The sequence below is a fragment of the Anas platyrhynchos genome, chromosome 2 (assembly GCF_047663525.1).
Source record: "Anas platyrhynchos isolate ZD024472 breed Pekin duck chromosome 2, IASCAAS_PekinDuck_T2T, whole genome shotgun sequence".
Taxonomy (NCBI): Eukaryota; Metazoa; Chordata; class Aves; order Anseriformes; family Anatidae; genus Anas; species Anas platyrhynchos.
In genome coordinates this window covers 129,190,715-129,212,829 of record NC_092588.1, presented here as the reverse complement: position 1 = coordinate 129,212,829, position 22,115 = coordinate 129,190,715, and the positions used below count along the sequence as shown (strand labels likewise).

At 36.9% G+C, this 22,115-nt stretch overlaps 1 long non-coding RNA gene across 2 annotated transcripts; it reads right to left on the bottom strand.

Moving 5' to 3' along the window:
• Positions 1-3: 3 nt before the first annotated feature.
• Positions 4-21,880, bottom strand: LOC140001602 (uncharacterized). 2 transcript variants are annotated; one of them, XR_011807000.1, is made up of 4 exons: positions 20,079-20,158; positions 18,224-18,357; positions 3,329-3,530; positions 4-1,534 (listed from the first exon to the last, which is right to left on the bottom strand). It is a non-coding gene; the product is annotated as an uncharacterized lncRNA (long non-coding RNA). The 2 variants fall into 2 exon arrangements; XR_011806999.1 differs by lacking the exon at positions 20,079-20,158 and adding an exon at positions 21,526-21,880 and having other exon boundaries at positions 6-1,534.
• Between the last annotated feature and the right edge of the window lie 235 nt (positions 21,881-22,115).

Below are 22,115 nucleotides of genomic sequence, written 5' to 3'. Positions count from 1 at the left end.
TCTGTATGTTCCAAGTTGACCAATAATATTATGGGCTTTGCTCAAAGGAAACAGGTTTTCATAAGAGAGTTGTTGAGCACTTTCTGCATGCCAGACAACTTCAAGGTTTCCTGCTCAACACTCAGAACCTGACATATTCAGAATCTTTAATTGATTTTGAAAATTCTGGCCATCTTATCGACCTGTTTCTGGTGAGAATACTGAGGGCATATTACAAAGAAAACAAAATAAAGGAAGAGAGAATCTGAAAGCCATCATATACAGTATGTCTGCTTACACCCTCCCATCAGAGCTTTTAATTCATCCCAATTTCCTTTTACATCAATGTGTTTTTGGAATAAGCCAGCTCCTCTGCTGACTTTGCAATGACAGTCTCATTTCAAAAAATTTCCCAAATGTCATTAGCTTTGACAAATGTGGAATCAAAATCCAGCATTTTAGATAAGCTTGTGTTTGAGCCAGGTATGTCTTAAAGTAATAACTTTGCACAGTGTATTCCAGTTTAGGAGACTGCAAGTACGGATTACTCCCAGTTTATTATGATTGTGGAATAAGAACTATTCAATTGGAGACTTCCTTCAACAGTCCTTAAATACCCTCATAGTTTGATGATGAACGTAAAAACTAAAACTAGCATTGAAAAGGGGAAAATGTGCACAAGACACAACATTTATTCCAGTTGTGTTCAGCTTCTAAGAGATATAAATAAAGCATTGCATGAACCAAAACTATTTTAATGAAACATCCTATTCAACATACTGTACAAATGCAATCATGCACTTGAATACATCCTTACAGTTAAAACACACTGAAGTCTCACAGTATTGAAAATACATCTAATATTGCTGCCTGAGCAATATTAATTCAGTCCCCTTAATTATATAAATGACAAATACTCTCTTTCACTAGGTGGTCCCTAGTATTTGACCCAATACAGCCTAGTATAGGCTGTATTTTCTTAGGGTTTTATCTGCGTAATTCATGGTGTGATTTCATGTCACATTTTTGGAACACAACTTAGGTTTATTCTGAATAAGGAATCTATGCTGATTCTCTCAGAATTCATAATAACAGTAATTAGTTAATATTTCAATCAGGCACAAATTACAATAATATCCATATAAGTTAAAGGGAAATCATAATCCACATTCCTGTTCAGAAGTAACAATTGCAAACATCAGCTAGAACTGGCAGACAAATTTCAGCCATGTCGGCATGATTTTTTATTATTTTTAATTTTATCACAGCAACTATGCTATTGCATTTAAAGTGACTGTTCCCCATTCTGTTTAGGTGCAATTTTGGGTGTCAAGTAGGCATCTTGGTCCTCCATAGCCTCTGCCATCAAACACACAGAAAGCAAATGATGCAAAATTTCTGACTGCCTCTGAGAATCCAGTTTTAATAGAGTCACCTGGCACCACCTGCAGGAAGCAGAGGTACAAAGAGAACCCAGATCAGGGCATCACGGAGCTGCTGTACATGCAAGATCATTTTTCCATTTTCTGCAGTTCCTGAGCACATCCTCCAGGCTCTGCAAGAAGTGAGAAGGATTCCCATTGTTACAAAATTCTGATTCAACACTTAATGAGTTCACATTTCATAGAGATGCCAAAAAGATTCAGGTTATCTCTGTGCATTCCACAGGAAATTCTGCAGTTAAGAAATGTTGAACAAACCCCACAAATCTGTTAAAAAATAAGCTTTCTGAAGCTAATCTGGTTTTGTGATTTCAACTGTTTGTAGTTTTTAATATAATATTTAATATTATTTATTATTTTTATTTATTATTTTATTTATTTCAAAATAAGAAACAAGAATACAAGAAATATCAAAGCATTGTATTCTGAAAAGGAAGGAAAAAAAAAGTAGACATCATCATCAAAGGACCTTTTCTTCCCCTACTACCAAAGGTAATCTTTGAAATTGCTAGGTATTACCATAAATTGTCTGCAGACACAGTTCTGGCATAACTAAAATTTAAAAAATTTCAAGACCACATTAATATTCTCCTAAATTGCTTGTGTATATATGCAAGCTAGAAAATGAGAAGAAAAATGAAAGTCTATCAGTAGTTATTAGATTAATATGCACATAATTAACACCAGGGTTGGAACATTGAGATGCTTTGTAGACTCCAGACATTGGTAGTTAATGGAGGAGCTAATAGCCACAAGTTTTTTGTGTTAGGGTTTCATTTGCTGTTGAAGAAGAACTTATAACAATCAGGAATTCAAGACCCTGGAAGAAAACATCCTCTGAAAAACAAATACTTCTTCCCTTAAATTCCTTCATCTAAGCCCTTTCCCTGGGCTACTCTGTATCCTCAGATACTCTGAGGTATCTCTGGCATCCTATAAAGTTGTTGTGGAAGATAAACAGTAGTCTTATTTCTTATAGTCTTAACAGTGGCTGTGACCACTGTTAGTGATGGTGAGCAGAAACCCAGTATTATTCCTAAATACACTCTACTCTATTATCTCCACCAAAAGCAGACCTTGTGTCAAGCCTAGGCCAGTACTTTCCCTGATACATTTTCAGAGGGCATACAATGAATATAGAGGTACATTTATTTGTCTAATGCTGTAAATAGTGTTTACACTATTCAACAGATTTACAATATTCAAACAAGAATATTCCTAACATCCGTGTAAACATTGCTACTAAAAGTGAAGCATCAGAAATATAAATAAGATTTCTGATTTTGCTTTCTATGAACCCACATTAGTTTTTAACATGAATTCTTGGAAACCTAAAGATGACACCATCCCTCAGTTCAAACAGCAAAGTTTTCATAACACCTGCAGGAAGATGAAAATATATTTTCTGAATTTCTACCTCTAACTTTTGGAAACTATGAGCAAAAGTTATTAAAGTAATTATTCTCCTTTTCCTCCTCTTTCCTCTCCACCAGTCTATGAGAAATCCTAAGATGAGTAGAGACTTTCGCGTTACTATTTTTCACAGTTATCCCATACTTTGTCCTGATTTCTTGTTTGTACCTTCAGGCCACGTAATTTGTTTGTGACTTTCCTTAAAATATTATTTGAATTAAGAGCTGTTTTGTGTTTATGAAGACAACCTCATGAAGTTCAACAAGGTTAAGTCTTAGGTCAGGGCAATGCCTACATAATAGAGGCTGGTCAGAGAACGGATTGAGAATAGCCCTGAGGAGAAGGACTTGGGGGTGTTGGTTGATAAGAGACTCAACATAAGCCAGCAATGTGTGCTTACAGCCAACTGTACCCTGGGCTTTATCAAAGGAAGCATGGCCAGACAGATCAGGGAGGCAATTGTCTCCCTCCCATAGGTACTGGAGTACTCATACCTGGGGTACTGCATTCAGCTCTGAGGACTCCATCATAAGAAGGCATGGACCTGTTGGAGCAAGTCCGTAGGAGTGCCACAACGATGATCAGAGGGCTGGAGCACCTCTCCTATGAAGACAGTCTGAGAGAGCTGAGGTTGTTCAGCCTGGAGAGCAGGCTCCAGGGAGACCTCATTTCAGCCTTCCAGCACTGTAAGGGGGTCTACAAGAAAGATGAAGAAGGACTTTTTACAAGGGCATGTAGTAATATGGAAAGGAGTAATGGCTTTAATCTGAAAAGGGATAGATTAGATTAGAAATAGGAAAAAAATCTTTACTATGAAGGTGGAGAGACACAGGAACAGGTTGCCCAGAGAAGTTGTGGCTGCCTCATCTCTGTAAGCATTCAGCACCAGGTTGGATGGGCCTTTAGGAAACCTGGACTTGTGGAAGGTGTCCCTGCCTATGGCAGGCAGATTGGACATAGAAAATCTTCAAGGTCCCTTCTAACCTAAACCATTCTATGATTTTATTAATTAAGATCAAGTTCAATGAACCCACCATAGATTGTATATTTGAAATAGTATGTGAGATTTTACTCCAGTGTACAGTCTCTGACACAGAACATTGGCAGCAACTGGTGTCCACGACTAAAAGGCACACCCTGTCCTTCCCACACTCAGTGAAAAAAAAAAAACAAAAAACAAAAAACAAAAAAAAAACCAACCAAACAAAAAAAAAAACCACCTTTATTTATAGATGTCATGCATGAAATTATATAATTCACTTATATGAGCAATATATGTATTGATATATTACAGTGATTTAACAAAGCTTACTTGTAAATAAGGCAACAGCTTAACAAGGTTCAAGATGACATGGTACACTTGATTATTTACTGCATAGAGGACAGCATAAGTCAGATGTGTTGGGGAGACTTCCCATTGAGTCACGAGGTTTGGAGTGGACCCCCTTGTATTCTAAATTCCTTGAACCAAAGAGGTAAGACTAGGTATGGCTGAGTCCTAGTCCCAGACTTGGTCAATGGTTTAGGTCTAAAGGTTTGAGGATCATATGTGCACAGTCAATATAATATATAATCTTAGTGAAGCTTACAAAGTTTAGCAAGCTGAGGATCTTAGTGAAGATCTGTTGTGGCAAGAAATCTGTCACAGGGAGTAAGGGATCTCTGCAGCAGGCTTGACCTTGGGAGGCATCCCTGCTCAAGGGAAGATACTGTTGTGCAGCCAACTGCTATGCAGTGGAGCTGAAAGAGCTCTTGGCCTGCTCACTGTTTATGGGGTAAGATGATGGACTAATACTCATACTGTTTTGTGTTTGTTTTTAGTGCATGCTTCATTGGTCCTCAGCTTCTAAGATGTTTTTCTCAGTTTCTCCAGCATCCAGTTTGAGCTGATATTGTGGTCACTATATGTATGAAGAAGGCTTTGCATGTAGCCAGGACACTGGCTCTATCTTCAGGAGCAAGGCTTCAGGCATAGCAGGCAGTATTTGAGCAAGACAATGGCCAGACCAAAGGGGGGAGCATGCTGTCACAAAATGAGTAAATTGGTCAGTTGTTAATGCCAAGGAGATTTGTTTCTAAAACTGAAAGCTTCTAGGTATTGAAAGTAGTTCTAATCTTCTGAATCTGCATACAAACTTCACAATGATATCATTCAGAATTTAGCTGTGAGGAAGTCTAGATTTTTATTTGCATACACATCCCCTTTCTTATTCTTAAATTGCAGTCCTGTCTAAGGTGAAAGGCAACATTCAACAAACATGCTGTACAAAATTTTCTGTATTTGCTGCCCTGAACTTGTCTAATGAGAAGTTTCATGTGGACAGAACGGTATCAGAACTGTTTGCATTTTATTTCTACTTTAACTGCTTTTTATCCAATCTTTGGGGTCAAATTCTTCTTGATTTTCATGAATTCTTGATCTGTGAAAAATGTCTTTGTTCTGTTCTAGTGATTTAGCCTGGCAGGCAGCTAAGCACCACACAGCCATTCACTGATACTGGGAACTGGGAGAGAATAGGAAAATAAATAAAACTAGTGGGTTGAGATCAGAATGGTTTAATAAGAAAGCAAAGTAAGTAAGTAAATGAATGAATGAATGAATGCATGAAAGAAAGAAAAAAGTGCATACACATTCTGATGCACATTGTAATTGTTTACCACCAGCCAAACAATGCCCATCCTGTCCCCAGGAAACAGCAGTCCCCATGGAAAAGTACCCCTGGTTTTATTGTTCAGCATTATGCCATATGGTATGGGACATCCCTTTAGTCAGTTTAGGTCAGTTGTCCTGGCTGTGTCCCCTCCTAGCTTCTTGTGCATCCCCAGCCTATATGCTGGCAGGGCAGTATGAGAAGCCAAAAAGTCCTTGATTCAGTGCACACACTGCTCAGTAAAAACTAAAACAGTGTGTTATCAACACTATTTTCATCCTAAACATGTCACCATGTCAGCTACAGTGAAGAAAATTATCCCAGCTGAAACCAGGCCATCAGAAAATGATTTTGTTTTTAACAAGAATTTTTAAGGGGGGAAAAAAATACCATGCTTCATTGTAATAGTAATTTACCACCTCAAGAGGCAGTAAAGAGAATATACACATTACTGAGATGTCAGACAACAAATAATGCTTTACTTGCCACAGTGCACCTGGCCCAAAGTTTTCAGGTAGCACTGCATGATGACTGCACCTATCTCTGATCTACCAAAGAACTATGTGTAACCAGGTATTTTATCCCACAGAGAAGAATAGAGACACAAGACATGCTGACATTTTTCAATGAAATAATGCATAACAGATTTTATTTTAACATTTTATCCATACTATGCTGTAAAAGGGAATAATTAGATAAGGACCAATTTACAAATTCCCAGCTGTCTGTTGCAACCATGTGCTTTTTTAATTTAGAGATTCTTTACAAAATTTTAGGGAAAATACCAGATAAAAATAAGCACAGAATGAGAAAATAGTGGAGGAAAAAAAAAAAAAAAAAGCAAAAAAGAAAAAGACATTTTTAGTGAACTCAATAGTTTTCTGATTTCAGGTGGCAATATTTGAAACAATGCTATCCTTTTATGTAAGGTGTGGTTGTATTAGTATTTGAAATACTTTTTCTTGGTAAGGTTCTTAATTTTTAACCTCAGAAAAAAAAAAAAGAAAAAAGAAAAAAAAAGCCAGCAACATTCTTCCAAACACAATGCTCTCAATCCAAAAGAAAAATGAGTACTAGCACAGTAGGTGGTCGTCTTTCCGCTGAATCATTATCAATGCCTGCACCATCTGGGTTTTCCTTGGAGACCTCCTATCCAAGAACTGACAAGACCCAACCTTGCTTATTTATGAGACAAGATCATAGCCAATGATGAAATGAATGCAAATACATAAAGGGACATTTTTTAGGTTTAAAAATATTGTATGAAACAACTGGTGTATAAGTACACTTTTAAAGACATTATAACACCTTTATGGAATTTTGTGTTAGTGAACTTTCATGAACTATGCAGGTTACAAACTCTTTGCCTAGGAAAAGTATCCAGTAAAGAAATAAGATTTCTTCTTTGTTGGGAAAAAATAATAATAATAATAATAAAATACTATATATGGATTATGTTTTGAAACTACAATGTGTTCTTTTTTTTTTTCTTCTGCCAAACATCCAAGAGCAGTAGAAACTGAGCTAAAGACTAAAACAGAGCTTATACTTTTAAATTAAACAAATATTTTGTGTCCAAAACCTTTATTAAATTGTTTGACTTTTTAACTTCAGCTTAATTTTATCCTGTTTAGAATTTGAGAAAAATGTCTAATCCTATTAAAGGATTTTAATAAGAAAATTATATTTTTAAAACCCCTAAACAATATGTATATATCCTAGAGGAACCTAAATTACAAACAGAAGTTTATAAGTATAAAGAACTATGAATGATAACGGAGAACAGCAAGCTTTTCAAGTCTCTGAACAATAAAGCTGAGTTTAAACCAATATCCCAATAACTCAGAAGGAAAGTGATATTTCATGATGAATAGTGCCTTACTACTATCCAAAACTAGAAAGGTAGTGGAAAATCAAGTTCAGGAGTTCATATCTAGGTTTAATACAAACTGGTCAGAATTACAAGTCACTGTAGTTCTGACCTCCTACTCACTCATGACTTTTTCATGGTACTAAAAGTTTTTCTTCCCACCTTTTTATAGTTAGTAATTTGGCTGCTTTCCCAAAGGATTTTTCCATTAATCTAAATATTACCCACCGGCTTCTCTCCTCTCTCTTTATTATTTGTTATTTTCTCATAATTATTTCGATTTTTCCCTCTTTAAAAAATATATATATATATATATATATATATATATATATATATATATATGTATTCAGCATGCAGACTTTGGTAGTTTCCTATAATATTCAATTAAGAGATAAAAGAGAAAACTAGAACATAAGAGAACAGAATAGAATAGAATAGATCAGTTGGAAGAAATCTTCAAAGATCATCTAGCCCAACTACCTGACATCTTCAAGACCAACCAAAAGCCAAAAGTTAAAGAGTATTATTGAGGGCATTATCCAAAAAGAGCTAATGTTCAGCAACAATGCACAAGTTTTCACTTAATTTACTTTTAAAATTAGAAGTGCATCTGGCTTGTGCAGCCATACACAAGATAAAAGCTTTAGGTACACAACCTAGGAGCACCAGCTCTGCACAAAGATAGAATAAGGGTTCCTCAACTGCAATATCCAGGCCATCTAAATTAGAAAGATGTCTCTACAGATCTTAAAAGAACAAATTCAGTATCTACAATTCCATGGTGGGAAGACTTTCCTATAGTTGAACCATACCTCAAGCTGTGAGAAAAAGGTTTAATCCCTACTAGTTCAGTAGGGCTAGAAATTAAGGTGAAGAGTGGAGCTGAGAAACATGAATCGCCATGAGCCACACTGCCAGGTGCTCTTAGGTAGCTACTCTCGAATATGTCTTCTTTATAATTCAAGCTGGCCTCTGACTCCTGAAGCGGATCTTATTACACTGTTGAAAAGACTCTCAATTTAGCTCAGGTGTTGAACTCCACAGTGAAAGTTCGAGTCTTATCTGCCTAAAGTATACAGAGACATTTCTGATGACTAAAGTATATACAACAATTTCCATACTACACTTGTACAATACTTGGGAATAGTCATCCAAGATTGTTGATGACTGTTGCCTTCTCTCCTCTGTGACAAGAAAAACAGAAAAACTAATGATGTCTTTCTGCAAGCAATTCATTCGCTATAGATGAAACCCTGCAGAACAGAACAGATGTCTACAAGAAGATGTCAACATGAGCCGTGGACTCATCACTCATGGTGGGTTCAACTCAGCCACAGATACCTACTCAACATATCTGACATTTTGCAGGGACTGTACTATGTGTCTATAGCTTAGTCTTATAGACATGCTTAAATTTGAGCTTTCACACATGAATTTCTTCCCAGGTCTAAATTTCTGCCCATTATTCCCTATTACTACCTCTCCTATTAAATGCTCATACTTACCTCTCCTATTAAATGCTCAGTTATTTACAAAACCATTTTCAATTGTTCGAATTGTCCCGTTTTAAATCCTACAGTCTATAACAAATACTCTGCAACCTTTTTTATTTTTTTAATTCTTAAGAGACTAATAAGAATTTAGATGCTTAGCATTTCAGTTAAGGGGGCAAAAAAGTGCATACAGAATACCAATCAAGCAAAAGTCAGTGTGCTCACTACTAGTTTCTCACTGATAGATGCTGCACAAAATTCAACTTAAGAATAAAGTTAAGGATATTGAAGTAGGCCAAATAATATGTAAAATGAATAATTTAAGCACTGTTAGTGCTGGAACACAATGTATTTTAAACTAATTGGACTTAATAGAAATTAAAATCATACTTAAAATATATTTTCTCTCTGTATTCATACAAGAAAGCAGATAAGAACTCAACTGTCTTCTTACAAAAGTACCATGACCTGTGTTATTTAAAAGTCATTGGGATAGAAAGCAGAGCTCTGCTTCTCTCAAATACTTTCTTTTGCTAAGAATTAATAATCAAAAGTGAAATGTCTAGACATTTGAAGTCAATGAGATTTGCAATCATACAGATCATACAGATTTAATTATACATTTTCAGGAACAGGTCTGAACAGGAAGGATGTTCTGTTATTCAGAGAGAAAAGCGAAAGATAAATGCGGTATTCACCTTTTCATATGCAGGTACACAGTCAGGTAAGGAAAGAACATTTTGAAAAACACATGGTTGCATTAACATGAAAATTCCTGTTTCCACTACTGAAAATATATCTGTGTATTATGTGTATCATATCTAAGTTGCAGAGACAGTTGCAGTATGCAAATGCATATTCCTTCCTTTTGCTGAGTCTCAGACTGACTCAGACATATGGTTTGCAGAATGCTTGCAACTGTCTCATTTTTGGCACTTCAAATACAGGAAGCAATACGTTATTTGTATATTCTGTTAGGGACTAATACAATACAAAGCCCAGTGAAACAGCTCAACTTTGGATCATACCCTTCAAGTCTCTCCTGACTAGTCTACATTGTTTCCTGAAAAGTAATCACTTAGAGTTTTTGTAAAGGTAGGTTGACAGCTGCTCTACTGGTCATCACTAGCCTTAAGGCCTTTCTTGAATTGTTCTGTGTTTACCCTCCAACTTTTTTTTTTTTTCCATTGCCTCTGTGTTAGTCTCCAGACCTGATCTCAGTGAAGACAACAGGATTCTTTCCATTACTTTATGACAAATGATTTAGACTGGAAACCAAGTCTGCTCTTTGGGAGGATAAGTGAATTCCATGACTTCCAACAAGAAACGCTACAGTCTGCACTAACACACTTGACTGTCCCATCTACTTTCTGTGTATTTGTAGGAAAGCTATAGATTTATTGTGTCAACATGTTAGACAACGATGCTTGTAAAGACAAGATATAAAATATGTTTCTCTGATTCGGTGTCAACAATATTTATATGTCATTTCCAATTACATTTTTTTTTTTAATATGGCTTAAATTAGTGTAATTTAATTAGAATTTTATTTATCCTGTACTTGTTTCAGTCCAAGTGAAGATGCTTTTTTAAAGATCTGGCTGATCACAGACATTACAATACAAAATATTGGACATCTTAGTCTTTTTAAGAAGTGCACATGCACATTGGTCATTAATTTGCGCTTGGTAAAAAAAAATATTTTCTCACTTCTGTCTCCCAAGATCTACAGTAAGGTCTTTTCTTCTAGGAAGAAAACAGGTTAATAAATAATCCAAATTCTGAGGTTTATTGGCCTTTTTTGTCATTCACCTCCAGTGGGAATTATTGCAAGGAACAGTTGCCCTTGTTAACCTGCAAACATTTTTCACTCAGTTAGGTCATTGCCTCTGGCTCAAGGGTCCAATTTTCCTTTCATTCATTAAGCACATTGGGAAGCGGAGTTCCTAACCCTTTCCAGTCTAAATGTGGAACAATCACATCCCCTCACAATCAAGTGCCAATGTGCTGGGACCTTTACGTTTCACTGTGATCTCTCAGTGACGCAAGTTTTTAACAATTGAAGGATATTAAGTCAAAAAGTTGTTTTCTAATTGGAGGAGCTCAGGGGATTTCAAATAATGAACTCTTATAAACTGGAAGCTGGTACATGTGCCTTTCCAATTATTATTATAATTATTATTTTTAAATCAGGGGAGAGGGCAATGCTAATCTCAGAAAGCAGATTCCAGAAGTTCTGCCTAGGAATTAAGGCCACAAAGCATAACAGTTGAGCAGGCATAAACCATTATTGCTTTGGGGATTTGAAATTACATGGTCTCATATGTCATTTTACCGGATGGTGTAATTGCTAAAGAACAATGTCATTCCAATTTTTAAAAGTGTGTGTGTGATATAGCTAATTCACATATTCCTTTCAGGGTATTCAAAAAAAAAAAAAAAAAAAAAAAAAGAATGGAGAAAGAATTTTGGCTATTGGTAATTGGTAAAAATGTTTGCTACAGAGAGTCTCTGTTGGATGCAGAGAGGGATGCAGCTTGGTAACTGAGAATTAAACACTGGAGTTCTATATAAACACAGCTCTCTATGGATATTGTTGGATATGCCAAAATATAATAAAAATTTTATCTCTGCAAGAATTTAGCAGCACTGTTGAAACAGACCAATGATATAAGATAAGCAGAAAAATCACTAAATACTTTACAGCAGTATAATTGGATATTTTGTGATGAAAAGACTTTAAAATGTGAATGAAATATCTAAAAGGGCAACCTCTGTAAAATTTCTTAGAGGGGATTTTGGGATATGGTAAAGAGAAAGATAGCTGAATGAGAAAAATGCGGAATATGGAAAAGAAGAGCTTGAATTTCACATCTTCATACTGATTTTTGCTCCTCTTGAGTGGTCAGAAGAAGTATAGGAAGGATTTCTCAGGACTGTATATAATGATTTCATGGCATAGTGTGGAGGGGTAAACATTTAGGATATAAGATAAGCACAGTATGAACCTAAATCTTGGCAGTGGGGCCTGAAGGAAAAGGGATGCAGGCTGAAGACTGAGCAGAGAGAAACAATACACAGGGATCTGGATGTGTGGGATGCATGTAAATAAAAACTCAGCTGCAGACTGAGAAAGAGGAAGGTTGGCTAACATTGGTGTTAAGCAGAAAGAAAAAAAAAAAAAGAGCTGAGGATCACATAGATGAAAGTAGATGAAAGGCTACTACTGATCTTCAACTCAAAAATACTGAGATTATTATAGTCTGTACAACGATTCCCAGAAAAGATAGCAGACATGTCAGGGGAAGTAGAATATGGCTCAGTGGGGAGAAATGGAAGGGGAAATTTGGGAATTATGTTTTGGCCAATTGTTGAAGAAATTGGAACTAAGTCAAATTTTCAGGGAGGTTCCCAAAGAGAGGGAAAAGCAAAACTGGTGCTTTTCAAAAACACACACATTCAACTTCCTTGTAACTAGTACAACTTCTGTGTCAAATGTCAACATTTTGTTATTACTAAAAAAGGAGGGAAAAAACTTGTTTTGTTTGAACCATGTGACTGCATGCTTGCAGAGAGCAGAAGTGAATAGTTCATCTAGAAGAGTGTAGACTGGTAAAACATACACATTTTACAGTCTTTCTGGAATAAGTTACCAATACAAGCAGGCTATTTAGCATTTCTTACACTCTATTTCAAACTAAGCTAGGCAGAAGACTGGTTAGCCGCAAAGTGGCTGGATGTGTGGGATGCATGTAAATAAAAATTCTTCAGAAGAAATTTTTTTTTCTTCAGTTGGGATTTGTCAAAATTGAACAGTTAACTTTTATATATATATATATATATATATGTATGTATGCATGTATGCATACAGACAGAGAGCTCTATATCAATGTAGTTATAATTCTCTATCTGCTAATATCGTGCCAGATACCATGCAGATTCTGGAGCAGGCCCTGGTCTCCTGTTCAACTGTTTTTACATACAACCCAGCAGATGCATCCCCAGCCAAATCAGGGAGCCAAAAAACAAAGCTGGAAGATCCTTGTTCCCTCTCTGCTAGGGTTCAGGGCAGTCAGCATTACCTAGGAGATGAGGCTTCCTAAGTCTTCCAGACCTTCCAGACTCCTAATGATTTCGGACCAACTTCATTATTTTATATTTTTTTATTTTATTATTAACTAAACATGAAAGCCTTTTCCATATTGGAATGAAAACAATACTTGTAAAAATTGTGTGAATGTGGCAGATTTATGCTGGGAGAATCCAACTATCTCTCACTTGGTGGTTGTTACAAAGCCTTAGGCATCAGAGGTTCAAATTCCTGTTCTGACATAAATAGTTCCTCTTCCATATGGAAAAACAAACAAACAAATAAAGAAAACCAACCTGAGTTGGAACCATCTCTCCTTCCCAACATGGACCACATATATTTTTCTTTCTTCTGTTCTACCAAAAAATAACCAAGCAAATCTTACTCATTTCTGAAAGCTTTCATTTTGACTAAACACTATGTTTTTTTGGAAACTCTAGTGCAGTGAAGCTTTTTTGACTACTCTGCCCAAAGCTCTTCTAAGTTTTTGAATAACACCATGATACCTGCACCATTTTTCAGAGTGCTTCCTCTGAGTATAGACTTAAGTAAAATTGAAGACCAGCACATCTAGTTCCAAGGGGATGTTTAAATTTAGTTTTGTGTGAATAAAAATAAATTCAGAAATCTCAAAATACTCTGTGAAATGGGATTGCTGCTTTCTGCCCAATTTTGGTCATAAACACAGGTGTTACTGGAAGATCAGAGGTCTTGGCTAGAGGATAAAATGAATGATAGAGAAAGAATGATGCTGCTGTCAGCTCTCATCCCCAAATCAGTAACACTGTTGCTGCAGATTACACACTTTCGATGTCAGAAGTTATTATAACTCTACTTCAAGTCCAATGCTGTTTGAGGGTGTTCATAAGAGCCCAGCTTCTGGAATCTTGCAGAGACACATGAATTTAAACGCAACTTTCCTCTTTAAAATAGGTTTGTATTGGCTGCAGAGAAAAGTTTTAAATTTTGACTCAAAATGCTCAACCATCACAGAGAACATGAAAATACTTTTCAATATATTTTTTAAAAGTTCATGAATTTTAAGGCAGTTCCCCAAAATTCTGGAGCCCAATTCACAGTCTTTGAGTGCTCAGGTTTGGCAACACATGACTTTTAATTTGCCCCCACACAAGTTGATGCAAGCAAGCCATGAAAAAGGGCTGACTACATCTTGTTCTAAGGGTCTGCCAAACCTTTGTTTGCTGACAAGAGAAGCATTTTGGAAAGGCCTGAGAAGCACTGCAAATTTCTTTGCCAGCTTTAAAAAAATCCAAGTTGCACTTCTGTATTCCAGGCCACACAGACTGAAATCATTTCTGAAATGGAGATTACTCAGGAAAGAACGTCCTCATATACATTTGTTAAAGCACTGAAATCCAAATGCAATACTGATTCTTTACATTATAAGCCAATGTTACAAGAAAAAGTAATTCTGTGAGTGTGCCTGTTAATAACAACAGATTGTACTAGTCTGTTCAGGAAGAAACACTTGTAGGTTAACTTCTTGATCGCATTGAGAAATTATTTAAGAAACACTGTAAAAGCTGTTTATGCTTTCCATGTATTATACATAAATATTTGTTTATGGAGCAACTGTGTGGTGCTTTGCCTTTGTCAGCAACTGGAAATTGTTACTAATAAATACATTCAGGGTTATAAATGCTATAACCCCTAACTGACTCCATGTAGTACTTTCCAAGAAATTGCAAAGTGAGAACTCTGGCGTGGGTTTCAAGGAAAAATTATGCTGATACAAAAAAGTATTCTGTGAGAAACTTGTTAAGTGCTTTCCATAGTCCATATTACCCTCTGTGTCCACAGCCATGCAGAGAAGAATCTATATTTTAACAAAGATGTGGTTACAGTGTCAGCCAGAAGTTTGAGCCCATTCTTAAAATTAGACCTACCTCCTACAGTACAATATGGTATCATATCAGTTGTTTTGTCTCTGACATTCAGCTGAAACTAGTCCCTTCAGTCCATTTCCATTTCCATTTAATGAAGTCCCTGAACTGACAAGTTCTGTAGACACTAAATATAGTAGACACTGTCATATAAATACTCATACTAGCCCCACATTTTCTCCTTCCATTATATTTCCATCTATGACTCTCTGGCACTTGGTTCACTACAAGTAGTGTTTAATTCCTGTTAATAAGACTTCAGCAAGGCTTTTGACACGGTTTCCCATAGGATCCTACTGGACAAAATGTCCAGCATACAGCTAAATAAAAACATCATACGATGGGTGAGCAATTGGCTAACGGGCAGGGCCCAAAGGGTTATGGTGAATGGGGCTGCGTCAGGCTGGCGGGCGGTCACCAGTGGGGTCCCTCAAGGCTCCATTTTAGGGCCGGTACTTTTCAATATTTTTATAAACGATCTGGATGTAGGAATAGAAGGCATTTTGAGCAAGTTTGCTGATGACACCAAACTTGGAGGAGTTGTGGACTCGAATGAGGGTGGAAAGGCCTTGCAGAGGGATCTGGATAGGTTGGAGAGCTGGGCGATCGCCAACCGCATGAAGTTCAATAAGAGCAAGTGCCGGGTCCTGCACCTGGGACGGGGAAACCCTGGCTGCACGTACAGACTGGGCGATGAGACGCTGGAGAGCAGCCTAGAAGAGAGGGATCTGGGGGTCGTGGTAGACAACAAGTTGAATATGAGCCGGCAGTGTGCCCTGGCAGCCAGGAGGGCCAACCGTGTCCTGGGGTGCATCAAGCACGGCATCGCTAGTAGGTCGAGGGAGGTGATTGTCCCGCTCTACTCTGCGCTGGTGCGGCCTCACCTCGAGTACTGTGTGCAGTTCTGGGCACCACAGTATAAAAAGGACATGAAACTGTTGGAGAGTGTCCAGAGGAGGGCTACGAAGATGGTGAAAGGCCTGGAGGGGAAGACGTACGAGGAACGGCTGAGGGCACTGGGCCTGTTCAGCCTGGAGAAGAGGAGGCTGAGGGGAGACCTCATCGCAGTCTACAACTTCCTCGTAAGGGGGTGTCGAGAGGCAGGAGACCTTTTCTCCATTAACACCAGCGACAGGACCCGCGGGAATGGAGTTAAGCTGAGGCAGGGGAAGTTTAGGCTGGACATCAGGAAAGGGTTCTTCACAGAGAGAGTGGTTGCACACTGGAACAGGCTCCCCAGGGAAGTGGTCACTGCACCGAGCCTGACTGAATTTAAGAAGAGATTGGACTGTGCACTTAGTCACATGGTCTGAACTTGGGTAGACCTGTGCGGTGTCAAGAGTTGGACTTGATGATCCTTAAGGGTCCCTTCCAACTCAGGATATTCTATGATTCTATGATTCTATGAATACACATCACACAAGAACCAGAAAGTCTGAAGTGTTTGTTTGAAATATGTTAGCAATCATGTTAAAGATTTAAGTGTGATCCAAAATAGAGCATAATCAGAAAAAAAAAAAAAAAAAAAAAAAAAAAAAAAAAAAACATTTTTTGTATTCAATTTTATATTTTGGCCAGCTATTTGGTTACTAGCACAAGGGGCTAAGTGTAGTGCCAAGACAACAGATCTTACCACATTATCTTGCTTGTTGAAAGACCAGTGGTATAGAGAAACCTTGTGTATCAAGATAGACAAAACAGCTCAAGGAAGCATGCTGGGCATTCTGATGTCCTCCTTCAATGAGCACCATTCCCAAATTCCAAAAGTTATTCCAGACAAATTAGTATAGTGTTTGGCCCATTGTTAGAATACTATGCTTAGCAATCTCTAGCATATAACAATACCCAGTGGATTTTGTGGGTTCAGCTTTCTACAAAACTATTTCTTTCCTTCATACAAAAATGGACAAAAAAGAAGAAAACACACAGGCATGGGAAAGTAAGTTAGGCAGGAAATAAGTCTGTGTTCACTTTTTTTTTCCAGAAGAAAAGTATCTTGGGAAAAACAAAAACAAACAAACAAACAAACAAAAATTTAAAAAGCTGAACATTTTAGCTTAATTTTAATTAGTATTTATTCAGAGTCTGGTGGGAAAGAATAAATGCCATATAGCAAATCTGAAAGACCTGATATCCTGAAACTTGTTGATTAAAGTAAGAGCTGAAAACATGGGAATTGAGAGTCCTTTCCTATTTTTTAATTTGTGCATTTATTCTAGGCCACAATTTGACAATAGTTAAATAAAGCATTAGGGAATTTATATCATGTCAGAACTCCTAGGAGAGGAATCCTATGCAGAGTTATGTTTAAGGTTCTGGAGGAGATGAACCTCTTCTGCTTTAACCATTGTGTGTGTGGTCAGTATGCTTGCAGTATATAGTTATCTCTTTTATAACAATAACCACGGTTTTGCTGTAAAGTAGATTTTTCTAGTTCACATCTACAGGATCTATAAAAGAAAATTCAGTGTAGACAGGCCTCTGTTAATTTCACCTTTAAATAGAAAAGTTGTTTCACAGTAGTTCTGTGTTAAACTATATAATTTGGAAAACTCATGAAACAGATGACAGTTCATAGAGTGTGGGTGCAACACAATTAATTGATATTCATTTCATACTTGCAATACATGATGAAAACTAGGATTCAGAACATTCAAAACTAAGGACACAGGAACTAAGAGTGGTTCAATGAAGTCATAAAAAGAAACAAAAAATAACATATGAACCGACTATATATGATAATAAAAATGAATACTGTTAGCTTCACACAAAATTCTTATTAGTTTCTTATTAGTAGCCCTAGATCAAGCCCTAGAGCTTTAGAAAGTCCTCCACTGATAAAACATTCATTTTTACCTCTCCACCACATAAGTCCCCAAAAGACTTCTAAAGTTTCAGAAATCACATTCACCAACCACTATCATCAAAGGAAAGGTAGAGAAATTCTCCACAGTCACTACCTCTTTAAGTTCGAAGAGAGTTTATCATCTCCAACAGATGATGAACAGGGAGTTTCTTCTTGGCAAAACTCATTACTAAAATTATCTGCAACACCATATCATTTAAGAATTATATCTCCTAAGAATTATGACCCCTATCACTCAAAATCTTTTTTCTTCCTTACATTGCACCAGATGGGAGGGTGTTGTTCAGTGTTGGCTATGGGTTGGAGCCCCAGTGCCATAAACTGGTTCTTTGACTTAAATTTCCAGAACTCAATCTTATCCATACTGTCAGGTGCTGATAGTGTACAAGACAATTTCTGCTTTTTTGTTTGTTTGTTTTGTTTTGCACAAGACAAAGCATGCAAAGGGATTAAGTAGTGTGACTAGATCAAGTAAAGTGAAGGAAGAGTGCTATGCACACACACTCCAAACAGACCGTTACATTTCTGAGCAGTCTACACGGTCGGCTTTCTGGCTGGGAAGGGTTACAGCGTGGATCATGAAATGTTGTTCATGAAAAGAGTGCAGGTGAGAAAAAGAGGTTTCTCTGTATCACTCTCCAGTATATATCTGAAAAGAAAGGAAAAACAATTCCAGTGAGGATCTGCTTTATGCGACATAGCAATGCTAACAAGATATTGCTGAAATGGTGCCTTGTTGATGCTTAGTGGGATTTTTTTTTTCCTAGTTATGGGTTTGTCAGTAAGATGGTGGAACTATAAAGCTCAAACTATTTGCTGAAAAATTTCAATGTTTTTAAAAATAAGGTACATTTTCTGTGTGTAGGAAACTATTTGATACATATTTCCATTCAAACAGACTTCAGCTTTGTAAACAACATAATTATCAGCCTATTCTCCAAGCCTGTAGCAAACTGAAAGGGTGGAGACAGTGAGTTACTCTTTTATTGTTCAAAATTAACTTGTCCACCTAATTTTGAACAAGTAGCTGAGAATAATTTTGCAAAGCCAATTTCCTTCCAATTTTCCTCTTCTAAACACATTTGTATTAGCCTGGCTCTCAGATAATTTAACTCCTCAATTTAAGGAAGAACATACGTGTACATCTCTCACTTAAATCATTCTAACTCCCTCTCAGTGAGCCTCCTGTGTGAATAAAATCAACTTTATTCTATCCTGGACAGGATGCCTTATTAATTGATTCTTAACTTTCAAATGTTTTTGAACACACCTACGTTTCACACTGAATGCAAGCCCCCAGATGCCTATCTGTATTACCTTCTAGGGTAATTAGGTTTTAAATTCACACAAACTGAAAACTTACCAGGTTTTCCAATATCAGCTGTTTCAGGATTTCTAACAATGTTTTTTTAAATTTATTGCTTTGATTTATATCATTCCAAAGGTCTGCATTTTTCCTTATCCTATTTCCTTCCAGCAGCTGTTAGCTACCTTTGATCTGGGAACATAACTTGATAGACTATGTTGCAGTGTTCTGGTTCCTCTCTCCTAGTACCAAAGAGGTCAGCCATCCACATGCGTTTACTTCTTAAATACCCAAAGGTAAATAGCCATAATTTTGACAGTCACTGCATATACTATCTTTCTGCTCTTCAACCTTTGGTAAGGCTTTTAGATAATATTCTTTTCCAATTAAAATAAAAGAATATTTTCCTACTGATTAATTAATTTTCAGGATTAATTTTCTAACTTACTGCCACAAAAAAAATTTTCTTTTGTATTTCATACTAAGAATCCAGACTTTCTTGAACACAGAAGAGAGAAAAACAGATTTTTTTAAGCTCAAGATCTAATTTGTGAATATGGGGGGGGGGAGTATTTTATTTGATTGTTTTTTTCTACAGTCAACTGTGACGACAAATGTACAGATGTGAGAAGAGAGATCAAGAGTCAAATTTTAGTGTGACAATCTTACGACACTGTGCTTTGGGATCTATTGATCAATCCCAGCTGTGAAACTAGACTCCTGAAGAACAGGTTTATACCTGTTCTGTGAAGCAATCCTATCCTGACCACATCTCCTTTTTACTTTCCTTTCTTTGTTAGACTAAAACAGAAGTTATTCTTTTCCCATTCATATCCAGTTGCCACTTGTACAATATATTTATTCCTTGTCTTTCATGTTTGCATAAGAATCCTGTAGCACTCAAGTACACACATTGAAAAATAAAGATTAATCACATAAACTGAAAACTCAGAAGAAAAGAATCAACTGAGCTGAAAATGTTTAAAGTCCTGCAAGGGTTTAAAAGGTTACAAGCTGAAAGGACAAGGGTTTCTGAAAGCAGACTTATGAGTAAACAACCTCACCATGACCTCGTGCTCATGTAAGAAGTGAAGAGGAGGAGACGGACCCATCAGGCAGGAAGTTACAAGAAATCTGCTGAGCTAAAAAACAGCAGAGAAAATAATATATGAATATCTGCAGTTGAATCTGAAGAGGAGGAATCTCCAAGGACTAACTGGAGAGAAGAAACTACATTACAACATTTTCCTGGCCTATAAGCCTTAGTGAGGAAGTAAGCAGAGCCCAGACCCAGTGCCAGATCACCAGGATTCACTGAAGCTTTCTGCCTGCCAGAACATCCTCCAAATTGAGCAAGAGGGAACAGAGGCAACAATGACCCTTTTTTTTTTTTTTTTTTTTCTTAATCTTTGTTAACTAGGAGCTGTAAAGCAGCAAGACCTAGGGACTGACCTGGAGATGGTCCACGTGAATCTGCTGAGCTGTCCACAGGAAGAAAATTCCCAGAACAATGCACAAGAGGGCTGAGCTGAAAAGGATTTGGATGGCTATCTAAACATAGAGAATGAGGTTCAACTCTCCTACGAGACAGGATACCCAGTAATGTTTGAAAGGAATTTCTGCAAACTGACCTTATTATTTTTCTAGCGTGAGAAAACATGCCAGGTACCTAACAAGTGAGGAGACAATACCAGTTCAAAGAGCATCTGACCTCAATATAATGTGACACCAGAAGCAATGACTGTGGAGAGAAGAGATTGGAATGGAAATCTGTACCTATTTATATTCAACCTAACTGGAAAGGGGGGCCAAAGAGCTACTGAGGAAATGTGGTTAACTACAGCACTATGCTGAAGTCAAAAGGAAGTATGAGAGCCAGTTTAAGAAAGAACAGGAGTTAGAAGTGAGTAAAAAGCCTGCAATGGAAAAAAAATGTTGTTGCAAGAAGCCAGAAGGTGTTTATTTTAGAGAAAAAGCAAGAAGTCAAGACACAGAAATCCAGTAATGAATCCAGTTACTGTTTTAAGATGCAGAATCCCATGATGTATGAACTTGTAAATAGTTAATATAATTAAATAAACTCAACATTCTTGGAGCAATGGATTGCTTTCATATGGTGATCCAGACACATAATAATACATGTAACAAATTCTGCCCAGAGTAATGTATAGGTTCATGTCATCCACTCCTTCAATTTCAGACAGGTATTATACTAGAAGGACTCATCCAAAATACTTGCAATGCCATATACGCCTGTGCTTTCCAAGCTGAAAATAATTAATTAATTAATTAATTAAAAATTAAAAATTAAAATTAAAAAAAAAAAAGAAAAAGAAAGAAAGAAAGAAAGAAACACAGGCAAACAAACAGAAAATAAAACAAAACAAACAAACAAAAATGCACAAAACACTTCTGTGTTTTTTGTCTTCTCATATAATTTCAAGTTGTGAAAGAAAAATTAGAACTGACAGAAGACGATGTGGGAGCATACAGGCGTTTCACACTACATACCTTTAGCCTACTGACTGCCTTCCTCCCTGATATTTCCACATTGAGTAGAGCAGGCAATCCTCAGGCAAATCAGAAGTGATCACTAGACGAGTCTGCATCCTCCACTGAGTATATATAAGGAGTTTGGAAGGGTAGGTCTTCCAGGGTGGGTGCTTCAGTCCACTGCATGACTATTCCCAGATGATCCCTCATCCTAGCGGTTCAGAGACTAAGGTAGGACAAGGTTTCAGGAGTCAACTTTCTATATACCTTCATTTCCCAGACTTTTGTCTTTATTTTATACTGTAAATATGAGGAATATTCCTATACATAGAGACTACATAAGGTCAGCATTTATGTCCTGCAAATGAGTCCCTTAAAAATTCTCCTCTGCTCTTGAATCAGTTTATAGAAATATTTGTTCCACATGAACATTTGTCTCTCCATACTTGTCCCAGCTTGTTATTTAATTCTTTGTTCAAAGGCTTGGCTTCTCATTTCACAGCAATTGTTAATATAAAATATAAATATAAAAGCTACAGGGTGTATGATGTATAATTACTTCCCATACTTGAGCTGGCAGGTTTCTTCCCCCCACACACAGTTATGAC